General features: G+C 39.4%; 1 long non-coding RNA gene and 1 pseudogene across 2 annotated transcripts in view; one reads left to right on the top strand and one right to left on the bottom strand.

The window, feature by feature from the left end:
• The window catches only part of LOC309621112 (BTB/POZ domain-containing protein 3 pseudogene), a 220625-nt pseudogene that overhangs the window by 97209 nt on the left and 108877 nt on the right, over nt 1-14539 (bottom strand). The window lies entirely within an intron of this gene.
• Nucleotides 10026-14539, top strand: part of LOC309621205 — a 196269-nt gene continuing 191755 nt past the window's right edge. Inside the window, exon 1 of the long non-coding RNA XR_014239819.1 lies at nt 10026-10663. This is a non-coding gene — a long non-coding RNA (uncharacterized lncRNA). The remainder of the gene's footprint in view (nt 10664-14539) is intronic.

The raw sequence follows: 14539 nt of genomic DNA, 5'->3' as shown, positions 1-14539 counted from the left end.
AATGATCAGCAGTGCTCTGGGTAGGAAGGTGAATGCAGTCAAACACCCTAGATATTAATGCTGAAATCCAGCTTGTGTTCTGCTCAATAAGTCTTGTGCCTTGGCACAGAGCTACTTTCACTTAGAGGAAGGAGCATCTTTCTATTTTGGACAAAGGCCCTGAATGGGTTAGCAGGAGCCATGATTGGGTCCCTGCCCATGTGAGGAGTGTAACAAACAGAAAATTTCCCAGACATGCAGATATCTGGCTGAACTCCTGAAGGCATTGATTTGGCACGCTTCTGCAGACAAAAGAAACCAGCAAAATGTTGCGACACCTCTGAAGAGGTATATAAAATAAATCAGAACTTATTTCTATCTTTGTACCAAATGCAACGTGTTCCCAGCTGGGACACTGTGTGCAGCTCTGTTCACAGCACTCAAGAAGTACATGAAGGATCAGGAGGAGGTGTAAGAAAACAAAATGCTCCAGGTGATGTGGTGAAACAGGATCCTAAATGAGCAACTCCTCAAAGAAGACAAGGTTGACAGGCAATTCTTAGGTTGGTCAATTTTAGCCATAACAATGGAGCAAAGCTCTATTGGTTATTCTGTCATTCAGAACTGGCAAGAGTTTGGGTATTAGCTATAATAGCAGGGCATAAACATTGGGGCAGATTCTTAGCCCTCTGGCAAATGGGTGGCCTTTAAGCCTACCCCCAAATATATGATTCTTACTTAGATTTAAGAAAGAACACTGAGTACATTTGTATTTGGGTTGTGCACATTAGTTTATAGCAGTTTCAAACAAGTTTCGATTACTCCAGGATCCCACAGTAGGGTTCCTGAGGCTGAGTGTTTCCAGGGATTTTAGTAAAACAGCTCCAAGCTTTTTTTCTTATAGCTTTGCATTCTCAAGACTCAGGTGTGAACCAAGTGCTGGTCAGGCTTGGCAAGCCCACTGGAACTGCCTCTTCCCTGCAATGGCTGAGACTCTCCTACCAGGTCATCAAGAGGAACATGGAAAGCTGTAAGAAAAAGTGCTGAGAGTTACTAAACCCTGGAGACAGCCTCTGGAGAGCTGCTGTGGGATTCTTGAACAGTTTTTATCTCAATTGTGAGAGGCACCCTTCCTGCCTCTAGCCAATGGTGTGCTGGAGCTGGCTTGTACCAGATTAGCTGGTTGACAGCTTGAAATTGGCCACAGTGGAAGTATTTACACCATGAAAATTGTCAAATGTTACAAATCAGGGCTTTTTTTGAGAGCCAGTTGTTAAACATTTATCAGAACAGGGCAGATCCACCCAAGAAGAGACCACCATGCACTCGACAGCAGGACCGAAGGTTCCAGTGCACCTGTAGAAGCTGCTAATACCCCATCAACAGCTAAGCAGGAACAATAGAGACTGTGAGGGCCAGAGGGGCAGTAGTGGCAGCCAAGGCACCCAGCGGAGTAGAGTTGTAGTCAAGCAGAAAGATGATCTGTTGTCCCCCTGGTTAGTCCCCGGAATTCCTACTGGCCGAGGGAAGTGGATATTTTGCAGGGCCTAAAGGCCTTAAATCCAACTGGGGCAGGGGTGGGGAGGCAGGCAGGAGCAAATGGAATCTAAGCTCACCTTATTAATGTAACACAAGGTGTTAAGAAAAAATATCTAAACCTTGAAAATAAAGTCCTTTCAATGTCATATTGGGGCAAGCTTACTAAGGATTGTCTACTTATCTACAGGAATGTACCTTTGTTTGACTTTGCTATTTACTATTAATCACTGCCTCAAATTGTGTGAAATTACATGTTAACTTGCAGATCTTTTCCAGTTACAATGCAAATAATTTCTATCCAATTGAAAAGGAAGTCCCAACGGTTACGGTGTTTTATTGTCCTGTAGAACATAAATTAGTTTTGTATCTAATAGCAATTTATTTTAATATCCTTTTTAAATGCCTATAAATACTCAGTCCCTCAAAAATGCTCTTTCAACCAGCTTTCACCATGTTACCAATTCTCTCATTAATGAGTTAATAAATCTCCAACATGTGTTCATACTACATGCATATGAGTTGTGCTTTTAACTTTTTGAACATTATACTTTGGCAATGTAACTAGGCTTTGGTAAGGTAAAAGGAGTTCATCTCAGCTGATCCTAGGGATAAATATAATTTGGAGCCTTGTCATGGAGAGTTGCAATGGGCGCAGTCTGACAAATTGATACAATTTCTGCTCTTTATAATCCTACATTAGTGGACCAGCTCCCCAAGGAATACAGAAGACATTGGCTAGGCTTGGTGGGATTATAAAGTTGCCATAAATCATTAGTCCTGTAGACAGAATATATCTGCCCAAACACAAGTATTGATGTCTTTAGTATCATAAAGCTTAAACCTGTAGGGGGAAAAGATTCATGCGTATTTGAATTGTTAAGCTATCATCCGGTTTGTGTCTGGAAATGTCTTGAATGGTGGTGTCTCACATAACCTCTACAATGAATCACTCTTTATAAACGGATTTGCTTGACTACAGAAGCCCTGAGAAAAATCTCCATTGTTCTACAATTCTGCTGTAATGTCCGAGAGGCTCAGAAATCGCAGGCAACAGAGAAGCAAAGCTGGTGACAACAGAACAGTGCTGTGTCCATCCTGCCACTCTTTCTACAGGCTATTGACGAAGACGGATGGCTTTCACGGTAATCTGCTAAAGCCTACTCCATGTATAAGAGTGTCTAGCTCTTCTGTTCAGTGTTTTCCTTCTTCACGAGCGTCCTGAGGAGTGACAAACAGTGACAGAATCCCTGAAAAATGTTCCATTCAGACCCGGGTGATGGTGAGTCCCAGTTCACATGCTCTTGAGATCCTACTTAACACAAAGCACGATATTTTGTGTTGAGTGCTGACGAGAATCTTGCCTCGCACACGCCTTCAACGACAGCCCAGTCCTGTGGAAAAGCTTGACCTGTCAGTTCGGTTCCCTGCGGCATCCACCTCACACAGAAAGCTGGTTCAGTCTCCTTTTGTGCAAGAAGTTTGGGCTTTCTCTCTTTTTAAATTTTTTTTTAAAATTTGAGACCAAACTACTGTGTGCAAGAATCCATTGTGATGAGAGATTTGTCCTCAATCTCCCTTGGGCTGGTGAGCCCAGGAGCCCCGAGTTCAGAGTTGGACTAGGGGAGAGGCCTGATTAGCACACAGTTCTTGGCACATTGACCCAGAGTGAAGAACAGTAATTATTCCTATTATCTCAACTGCTAGGTTAGATGGCTAGATGAAACTTTATATCTTAAAACCTACCGTCAAAGCCAGAGAAGCCACTTTGCTGAGACCCCAGAGCTTTCTGAACTGGCATAAGCAGCCAGATTGGGCAGATCTGTGTAAGAATATCACATAATGCATTACAGAGCGGTGTATGAATCATTAAATTATCATTGACTCTAACTCCTCACTATTCCAAAGGATAATTGGGAAGAAGTGGTCTATCCTTACACCTGAAATTGCATCACAAATGTAAAAAGAAGCCATCCAAAACCCATTAAAAATCATGGCAAAGTCATTGAGAGAAGTATACTAATAGTAGATTAGTCTAGAAATGAAAAAAAAAATCATGTGAAATAGTTTCTGCAGCAAAGAAACGCTGAGGCTTCCCTTTTTATTTATGTGATGTCTGGACCGATTGCCACGTAAAGTGATAAAAGATCTAAAAGTTATTAATAAAGTACTTTGTGCTACTTTAAATTCAATTCATAACCTCAACTGAAAACTTATTTGCACCTAAATTTATGATAAAATCTAGATGATGCGGTTTCTTCCCTCCCTCAAAGACTGACACAATAATGGAATCTTAATTTAGGTTTCATCCTTGGCTCAATCAGTTCCTTAATTCCTGGATTTTGTACTTCAATACAAAATATCTCAGTTTAATTTCGTTCTTATGATGTTTGTCCCCAGACTTTGAACTTTTCAACAATGTTTAAAATCGCATACAAATCTGCAAGTCAGCAAACGGCCTCCTTTTGATAAAAAATACTTTGTTTCCTGCCGTGGAAAAACAAGGATAAGCATTTCATTCACTGTGAATACACACAATAAGAATGGGTATTGAAACATTATCACATTTCTATCCCACTCTGTAAATTTTTATTAAAGATTAAAGTTAATATACTATCTAGTTATATTAATATAAAGTTTGCTCATACTTTTTCCAGTGAATGGTGTTTTTGATAATAAATTAATAAATGGAAGCAAGAAAGATTATCTACTTCATTCTGAGGATCTAAGAAACTTCCAATAAAGATTTCTGGATTGACTGCATGGACCCAAAAGTGTTCTGTTAAGAAATGAGTAATAAGAATTTAAAGAGAGCCTGCTGATTTTGGAAGGAGGGAAATAGTCATTTCTTGGTTGTATGACCTCAGTAGAATTTTCCACAGCCAGTTGCCCTCTTTTTCAACAAACTTGAAACTTGTCATAATTTCCTATATTTTCTTAAGGAAAAAAAATCGTCAGTGTGGGCAGTACATTTTTAAAAGGTCAAATATATTTTCTACAGAGACTGTACTGTGTCGTTATTTCCAGATAATTTTGAAACTAACACACTTTGGCTGCACCAAGGCACACCACTAAAAAGGTTTTATTCTTTAAATCCTGTAGAGTGGATTACCCTTTGTTTATAAACCTGTTTACTTGACCTTCAGTCCATCTCCTCGGTGTTTTGAAAAGAGATAAAAAGAGAAATGAAGTCAGTGGCTTCAAAAATTTTTATCAATATTTGGAGAAGATTCATTTAACCGTTATTTAAGACAAACATCAAACAAGCAAGCATTTTTTAATACGAGGACAGGTTTTGCATTCAGCGAAAATTATTATAAGAGAAAAGATTCACCTTTTTCTCCACTTAGCAATTTTTGGTCTGTTTGTTTTAAATGCAAGCAAAGAAAGAGTCTATGGGAACCAAAAAGGGAAAGGCATACTAAATTAAAACTTATGGAAAAGCTGAAATATAATATCTGGAAAATTAATTATGATATTTTACTTATTAAATTATCATAATTTTTTTCAAATTTCACAAAAATCGGTATGTAGAAGAGTAACTAATGTAGACTTGGACACTGAGGATGAGAAAAGAACTTTGAAAACTCTAAAAAAAGAGCATCTGATGGCTAACACAGAGAAAAACGTGTTTGCATAAAATAAAAATGGCCACTCGCCATTTACTAGCACTGACCCCAACCTAGAGGGCAGGGATATAGCTTATTAATCACTTCTACATATAAAATATAGACTGATGAACAATTGAAAATTGAAATATGATAAACTACTTATGGATATTAACTAGATTAAAGTACATATTTCATTGAATAGTGGTCTAGAAAACAGTATCAATCAAATATTTTCACTTGAAGGGAAAGACAAATGTTTTATTCATTTCCAGGATATTACCTAAACTAATTTTTATAATATATATATGGGAGGCTTTCTGAGGTATTAAAATATGTATATATTAAGTAAATCATTCATTCAACAAATATTTATTAAGCACCAATTATGTACCAGGGCATCATAATTTTTATTTTACAGTGGGGAGAAAAAGGAATATGATATGATACATTAAATAGCACAATTCAAATACTACCTCAAATCCTTCTCAAAAGGAGGCTGTGAATAAATACACATCTTGAGAGATCACTTTTAATGACAGCAGGTTTCTGTTTGGTCTAAGGTCAGAATCAGACAACTTTCATAAAACGGCCCAGGAAAATGCCCAAGGCATCACATCACTGAGATGGTGCCTTCTCTAAGCTACCAGGGCAATGTGTCATTTCCTTTATATTTATGTTTTGCATTGGGTTCCACCCTGAAGCAGACCCCAAGACAAGCATTCAAGTAGAAGGAGTTTATTTGGGAGATGATCTCACCAAAAATTGATATGGAAGTAGACAATTGAAACTGGGGAAGGGAGGGACACCAGTACCAAGTTCGTCACACTAGTTACCACTGTGCATAGTTGGAGTTAAATTCTAGGAGCCAGCATAGGATGTATGCCTCAGAGTCACCCCACCCAAGGGGCAAGGGGGCTAGTGTCCTTATACATCTACTCCCATCAGTCCTGACTGGACAATGAGGATGAGAAAGGAATTTTGAAAACTATGAGCATCTAGTTGTTAATATGGATGTTCCTTACCTCTTCCCCAGAACAACTGGCCTAGCCTGATCAACAAGTGGACAAAAGTAGGTCTTGGCAGCCAGAGGAAGACTTCGGGTAAAGAAATGCAGATTCTGGTAGCCGGAATTCCAGCCTGCCAGCACACACTGAGGTGGGGTATTAGTCTCTTAGAGCTGCCATAACAGCTAACCACAAACTAGGTGGCTTAAACACAGAAGAAGTTGATTCTCTCACAGTTCTAGAGTCCAGAAGTCTGCAATCAAGGTGTCATCAGGGCCACACTCCTTCTGAAGGCTCTGCAGAGAATCCTTGTTCACCTCTTCCAGCTTCTTGCGGCTCCAGGTGGTCCTTGGCATTCCTTGGGTTGTGGTTACATCACTCCAGTTTCTTCTGTCTTAACATCACCTTCTCTTCCGTGTTTCTGTATCTTCTCCTCTTCTCTTCTCTTCTAAGGATATTTGTCTTTGGATTTAGGACCCACCCTAAAGCCAAGATGATCTCACCTCAAGATGCTTAACTTAATTACATCTGCAAAGACTATTTCCAAACAAGGTCATATTCACACATTCTGAGGGTTAGGACATGGATTGATCTTTTAGGGGGCCACTATTCAACCCACCACAGGTGGAATGGGTGAGGGGGTATGAGCAGGACCTCAACAGTGTCTGCTGCAATCCAGTGATTCTTAACAATCACCATCAACCTGTTCTGTATCCTCTTATTCCTAGCCCGCCAGCACAAACCACTCACCTAAGATCAGCTTTCAGCTACGTGTGTGCTGCGTTAACTACCAACTTTTTTCCCCTTCCTCTATGTATTTTTATAGTGTGAATGCTTGTCTTATACAGAACTGTGGATTTATTGGTTATTTATCAGACATAAATTGATCTTTAAGAGCTGTAACCACAATAAGCAGGGATGGGATGCCCCTTACACTTACAACAAATCTTTCTTTGAACAAAACATGGTGTATGTATATGTGTGTATATATATATATATATATATAGTCACTGTATACAGGCAGTACCCTAAAATTCTTTCAATAAAAGGTAAGGTTTGGAATGAAAAAGTTAGGCTGTGTGTCACAAAATAATTTAACTGAAACCCCCAGAGTTTCACACTTATGATTGCAGCAAGTCAGGAGAACTGTCAAGCCCCACACAATGGGTGAAACATTAATTGGGGCCTATGCTTTGCATATTAAAGTATGTTTCTCCAGATCTGCCACAGCCTGCAAAATTAAAACAATTCCCTCAGCAAGTGAAACAGCTAGCAAGCAAATCCACAACACCGCCACTGCTGTTCATGAGCAGGTGTCTGTCAGTTTTTGGCGGGTGTTGGATTTATTTTTTTCCAGATCAAAGGGGTTTGTTTCATGGATATGTTTCTGCTTCTCACTTGTCTGGTAAGATTTCCAAAAAGGTCCCTTTGGAGGGAGGTAGGGAAGGATCCTGAGTTGAGTAGTACTCTGGGAGGCAATACAGATGAGTATGCTGAGAAAATGGGGGCAGATTCTGGGAAGTGGGTTGTGGGATAAAGGGCAGGATAGAGAGAAGCTTGGTCATAGAGGAAGCCATAGGCAGGGACCCACTGATACATCATCCCTGACCCTGTCCTAGCCTGGCAGCCCATTCAGCAACTTCTGTAATTGGCACTTGTCCAAGTCATTCAATCCCAGCACATTTGGTTGAAAGTGGAGAAGCTGTGAGGGGAGGACTCTCATAAGAGAGAATGTACCATTTAACCACTCAAAAGTGGGACTCCATCAATTCCAAGTATAAAGCATATAATGTGCATTCATTCATTTATTCACTCATGTACTCAATCTCTAGTGAGTGTCTATTGAGTGACAGGCAATATACTATATGCCTAAGAATCCAAAGATCCTAAGAGTGCCTAAGATCTCCGTGAGTCCTGTCCTCACCTCTTTTCCCTTTGAGTTTGGTCACACTGTCTCAGTCTATGTATTTGTTGACAAAAGATAGAAACTTGTGTTTTCTTTCCAGAGAATCAGATTTTTAAAACCATGATCACACGTATCTAAGGCCCTCATAATCACCCTATGTTACGTTAAGTCTAGATGCAATATTAAGTAGATTATAGAACCCTGTCACTATTCAACAATAAAAAGGAAATGAAAATTGCAAGCCAAAATTTAATTGTTTTTAACATGTTTGTTGAAAGCAAGAGAAGTGAAGGATTAAAAATAATATCTATTCTTCTAGGAAGCTGGGACTTCCATTTAGTGAAAGATGATTTAAGAGCTGTGGAGTACTTCACAGGTGAAAAGTTATGCAGCAGAATGCCTTTAACCACGAATTTGAAGGATGAATTATAACCTCTTTTGGTTTAATCACTCTGCTGACTGCCCTCCAGCTAGACACTTAAGGATGACTAAAACTTTTCAGTCTCTATCTAAAGTAATAAGCGTATAGACATCAATGCCAGAAAGGCAATAAAATCTAGACTTCTGGAAGATGAGGCAGGAGTTCAAAGTTCTGCAGTCTCTCCAACCCTTTCCCCCAGAAATTTCTCTTTGCCTCTGAATTATCCAGTAGTTTTTAAAATGTAGTGAGCAAAGGAATTACTTGGGGAGCTGATTAGTATCATATTCTTAGACCCCCCACCCACCCCTGCCAATTTAGGTTTAGTAGTTCTGAGGTAGGATCCAGGAAATCTACCTTATTAACAAGCAATCTCAGATAATTCTGTTGCAGGGGGTCTGCTGATCACATTCTGAGAAACAGTGATCCAGGGGAAATTCATCCTGAATTTGCTACTTTTGCCCTCTCTAACAGCATGGTGATAGCAAAGATATTTTCTTGACTTTTCAAATTTTTAATGATTTAATGAACACTTACTTTATGCCAGGCACTGTGGTAAGAATCACACTAGCTGAGATTCACATTGACATGTCTTTTTTTTAGGGTACCCTTTAATCCTCACAAATATCTTGGATATTGCTAAAGAAGAAATCTTGAGGTTATTTACCTGAAGATTTAGAGGACAGAGTTTGGAACTGAGGAGGGAGAAATTCTGGAAAAGAGGGCACCACAAAGAGGGAAGCCACAAAATATGCATACAAACACTCCTCAAATCTATGACTGACTTCTGAATTATAACACATGGAATAAGAGTCCAAGGAGCCTAAAAGAGAAACAATAGCTAGAAAGCTGAAAAACTGAATAGCAATTTTAACAACTGCCCACTGCAGAGGAGAGTTTGGAGTTTGCGTAGTCTCAGGTTAGCAGGGCAAGCCTCAAACTTAAACACCTCAAACTTTCCATTGCAATTTCATCAGGGCCACATCTTTGTAAGAAATGCCACATGCTGGGATCAAGGGATTCATCCAAGGGCAAAAGGCAAAACTAAAATAGACCTGCCTTAATGAGGCCAAAAACCAAATCTCCAAAAGATCAAGGTGATCCACCAGTAATTTAACTGCCTACTAAAACAAAACTCAGTACTCTTCAGAGGAAGATAAGAGAATCCAGAATCTCAATAATATATCATGCATTGTACAAGAAAAAATAATTAGGTTTGTGAGGATAAAAAGCAAATAAGAATAAGTGAAAAAAAAATCAGTCAATATCACATGAAAGAATGCTCAACATCATTAATCATTAGAGAAATGCAAATCAAAACTACAATGAGATATCATCTCACACCGGTCAGAATGGCCATCATCAAAAAATCTAGAAACAATAAATGCTGGAGAGGGTGTGGAGGAAAGGGAACACTCTTGCACTGTTGGTGGGAATGTAAATTGATACAGCCACTATGGAGAACAGTATGGAGGTTCCTTAAAAAACTACAAATAGAACTACCATACGACCCAGCAATCCCACTACTGGGCATATACCCTGAGAAAACCATAGGTCAAAAAGTATCATGTACCACAATGTTCATTGCAGCTCTATTTACAATAGCCAGGACCTGGAAGCAACCTAAATGTCCATCGACAGATGAATGGATAAAGAAGATGTGGCACATATATACAATGGAATATTACTCAGCCATAAAAAGAAATGAAATGGAGGTATTTGTAATGAGGTGGATGGAGTTAGAGTCTGTCATACAGAGTGAAGTAAGTCAGAAAGAGAAAAACAAATACAGTATGCTAACACATATATACGGAATCTAAGGAAAAAAAAAAAAAAAGGCCATGAAGAACCTAGTGGCAAGACGGGAATAAAGACACAGACCTACTAGAGAATGGACTTGAGGATATGGGGAGGGGGTGGGGTGAGATGTGACAGGGTAAGAGAGTGTCATAGACATATATACACTATCAAATGTAAAATAGATAGCTAGTGGGAAGCAGCCGCATAGCACAGGGAGATCAGCTCGGTGCTTTGTGACCACCTAGAGGGGTGGGATGGGGAGGGTGGGAGGGAGGGAGATGCAAGAGGGAAGAGAAATGGGAACATATTGTATATGTATAACTGATTCACTTTGTTATAAAGCAGAAGCTAACACACTATTGTAAGGCAATTATACTTCAATAAAGATGTTTAAAAAAAAAAAAAATCAGTCAATATAAACAGACCCATAGATGATCCAGGTGTTGTCATTTACACACAAGGATTTTTAAATCACTGTGATAAGTGTGTTAAAGAATTTACAGGGGAAAAAAATGAGTAAATAGTGGAGGAATAGGGGGTTTCAAGAGAGATTCTCAAACTGCTAAAAAAAAAAAGAGAGAGAGCCAAATAATTCTAGAACTAAAAAAATATAATATCAAAATAAAAAATTCACTCAATGGCTTTGGCAGTAGATTGTATCCAACAGAAGAAAGAATCAGTAAAAGTGAGAACAGGACAATAAAATCACTCAAACTGAAGCACAGAGTGAACAAAATTTTTAAAAAAGAATGAAATGAACCACAGTGACATGTGGAATGGTATCCAGCAGTCTAACATAAGTGTAATTTGAGCCTCAGTCTGAGAGGAGAGAGACAAAGTGCATAAAAATTATCTGAATAAATATTGACCAAATTTTCTCACATTTAATAAAAATCAAAACTCCACATATTCAGGAGCTCCATGATTCCCCCCAACCCACACAAAGCAGTGTAAATACAAAGGAAGCCGAATATAGGCACATCATAGTCTAAATGTTGAAAACCAGAAATAAAAAGAAAAATTTTAAAGTAGCCAGAAGAAAAAAGCACATTTATATACAAAGAAACAATAAGAATGAGGTCTGACTTCTGAACAAAAGCAGTGGAGGTAAGAAGACAATAGAAATAAAATGCTCCAAGATTCTGGACCTTAAACTAAAAGGAATGAAGCTCTGATGGTGAGATTTCTGGTAGTTTGGCAGTCAGGATGGGATAAAACATTCTTTGGTGGGGATCTTTTACATGCCCCTTCAAATTCTTTTGGAGAGCAATAGATAGCCATTGTAGTTTCTTCAGTAGGTGACATGATAAAATAAAAATTGGGGGTAAGAAGCATTTGCAGTTAGATACAGGATGGACTAGATGGGAAAGAAACAAGAGACAGAAAAATGGGAAATCAGTTAGGAAAGTGATGTCACAATCTAGACAAGAGGTCACTTTTTTGTCAAAGTAAACAAGCACTGGGCAATAGTGTCATCAAACAAGGCCTAGGCCTTAGGTATCAGACCCCAGAACCTCATTTGTCTGGACATTGGTCATGGCCCCTGCTCTGAGATGCATCCTCATACTCATCAAGCTCATGGAACCAAAATGATAGACCCAACAAAATGCTGACTCATCCATTTACCATGAGAAATACAAATGTCAAGAGTAACAAAAGACTCAACGTGGCAGATCAGCACATTCCCTCTCTATATGGGAGGCTAGAGATTTTGACGACTACGGAGTCAACGCAAGAGAACTTTAGGCAACATCACTAATTATTAGAGAAATGCAAATCAAAACTACAATGAGGTATCACCTCACATCAGTCAGAATGGCCATCATCAAAAAATCTACAAACAATAAATGCTGGAGAGGGTGTGGAGAAAAGGGAACCCTCTTGCACTGTTGGTGGGAATGTAAATTGATACAGCCACTATGGAGAACAGTATGGAGGTTCCCTAAAAAACTAAAAATTGAACTACCATATGACCCAGCAATTCCACTACTGGGCAAATACCCAGAGAAAACCATAATTCAAAAAGACACATGCACCCCAATGTTCACTGCAGCACTATTTACAATAGCCAGGACATGGAAGCAACCTAAATGTCCATCAACAGAGGAATGGATAAAGAAGATGTGGTATATACATATAATGGAATATTACTCAGCCATAAAAAGGAATGAAATTGGGTCATCTGTAGAGACATGGATGGACCTAGAGACTGTCATACAGAGTGAAGTATGTCAGAAAGAGAAAAACAAATATCGTATATTTAATGCATATATGTGGAATCTGAAAAAATTGGTATAGATGCTCTTATTTACAAAGCAGAAATAGAGACAAAGACGTAGAGAACAAGGGGGAAAGGCTGGGGTGAGATGAACTGGGAGATTGGGATTGACATATATACACTCTTGATACTATTTATAAAATAGATAACTAACGAGAACCTACTGTATAGCACAGGGAACTCTACTCAGTGCTCTGTGGTGACCTAAAGGAGAAGGAAATCTAAAAAAGAGGGGATATATGTATACATACAGCTGATTCACTTTGCTGTACAGTATAAACTAACACAATATTGTAAAGCAACTATACTCCAATTAAAAAAAGAGAACTTTAGGTGATCCTGAGAAATATTCTTCAGCTGAAATAGCCTGAGCTTCCTCACCTAGCACAGGGAGTCTTGCCAAGGATGCTCTACCTGCCACTCTACTTGGCCCTAATTCCCTGTACTGTGCTTGGAAGGATCCTGATGGTGTGGAACTCCCTTTCCACCACCATCCAGGCTGTTTTGTTTTTCACAAATGGTAACAGAGCAGTTCTGTTTGCTCTCCAGTCTTGCTGGTCTGAGAGCTATGCTACCTCTTTAAAGCACTAATTATCCCCCCTGATCTACTGCATATGACCTTTAAAGTTTAACTCTCAAACAGAAATCTCATTTCAACTTTTTAAGTTTCTAAGTTGGCATCTCATTGTGGCCTCCAAGAATGACAACAATGTGGATCTGCATTACAGTGGATACAGGAACAATGGAGAAGACGGAGCAAAAGAAGCTGTTAGCACAGAGTTAAATGCGTAATGCAGAATCAAATAAGGGTTGATCAAGAGCCACAGGACAGTGAACGGATTTTAGAACCGAAAATTAAGTTTGCCAGCACCAAACTCCTACTCAGCGCCAAAATGCCTTGCCTTCCAGAAACACTCAGAAAATATTTGTGGAATGACAATGGAGTGGGAGCTGAAGCTCCATCGGCTCAGGTCTTGTAAATCCTCTGCAAATTCCAGGAAGGACTCAAGTTGCTCACCATCCCCATGGCAGGGAGGACACACTAAAGGTGAAGGAAGTTATTGATTCTGTTGGAGTAAGAAGAGTTGGGGTAGAGTGGAGATATATGTAGATTGAAATCCTTTGGAGGCTCAGAGTCATCTCCCAAGGGGACTCTTATCAAAAGGCTAGTTATTACCTAGGTTTAACTAGGACAGTGTGAACTATTTTGCTATTCATTCTGAACAGTTCTAAGAACATGTATTTCCAGCTTACATATAGTGCCTTTACGCTTCTTGTTCGTTTATGTCCAATTCTGAACTAATTATCTCTATTTGACAGATGAGGAAATAGAGACTCAGAGAGATTAAGTAACTTTCCCAATACTAACTTGTGTTTCCCAAGCAACACAGTTAGTGGCAGAGCCAAGCATGTGAACCATGGCAATCTAGCTCTAGTGCTCATACTCCGATCCACTACATTATACCTCTCTCACATTGTGTCAGACCCAAGACCTCTGATCCATAAACATCAAGCCCCCCTGGAGCAATAAGGAAACGTTAAAGCAGAGCCAGTGTCTGGTTTGGTCTGAGGCCCTTTTGCTAAGTGGACGAAATGGCTTCTGCCTCCAGAACTGACTCCTGACCTCAGGACCAATGCCATCTCACTATGTGTTCTGCGCCTGGCATGACCAGAGCCAGGCTATGAGCAGGAGCAATGGAGGAAAGATGCAGCTCGTCTGCCTTTGGTATTATGTTAGACTGTGGATTTGAGGTCCCTGAACCACTAAGATAAAGTTCTTTTTTTCTTAGTACACCTAAGTTGGCAGATGCTAGCATTATAGCTGAGCAGATGTTTTCCCTAGAGAATCTGTTTCCAATACCTTATGATGAAGACTCACCTTCAGAGAATAAACAAATGTACATACGTGTACGCTCCAGCAAGACAAAACCATCCATTTCAGATGAGAGACACAAATGCTCTGTGCTTTGGGAAATAGATATCAGACAGGCTGGAAGTCACCCAAGG

This window comes from Balaenoptera borealis (genome assembly GCF_965194805.1).
Source record: "Balaenoptera borealis genome assembly, chromosome: X".
Classification (NCBI taxonomy): Eukaryota; Metazoa; Chordata; class Mammalia; order Artiodactyla; family Balaenopteridae; genus Balaenoptera; species Balaenoptera borealis.
Note: the sequence above shows the minus strand (reverse complement) of the source record. Positions and strands in the feature narration are given on the sequence as shown.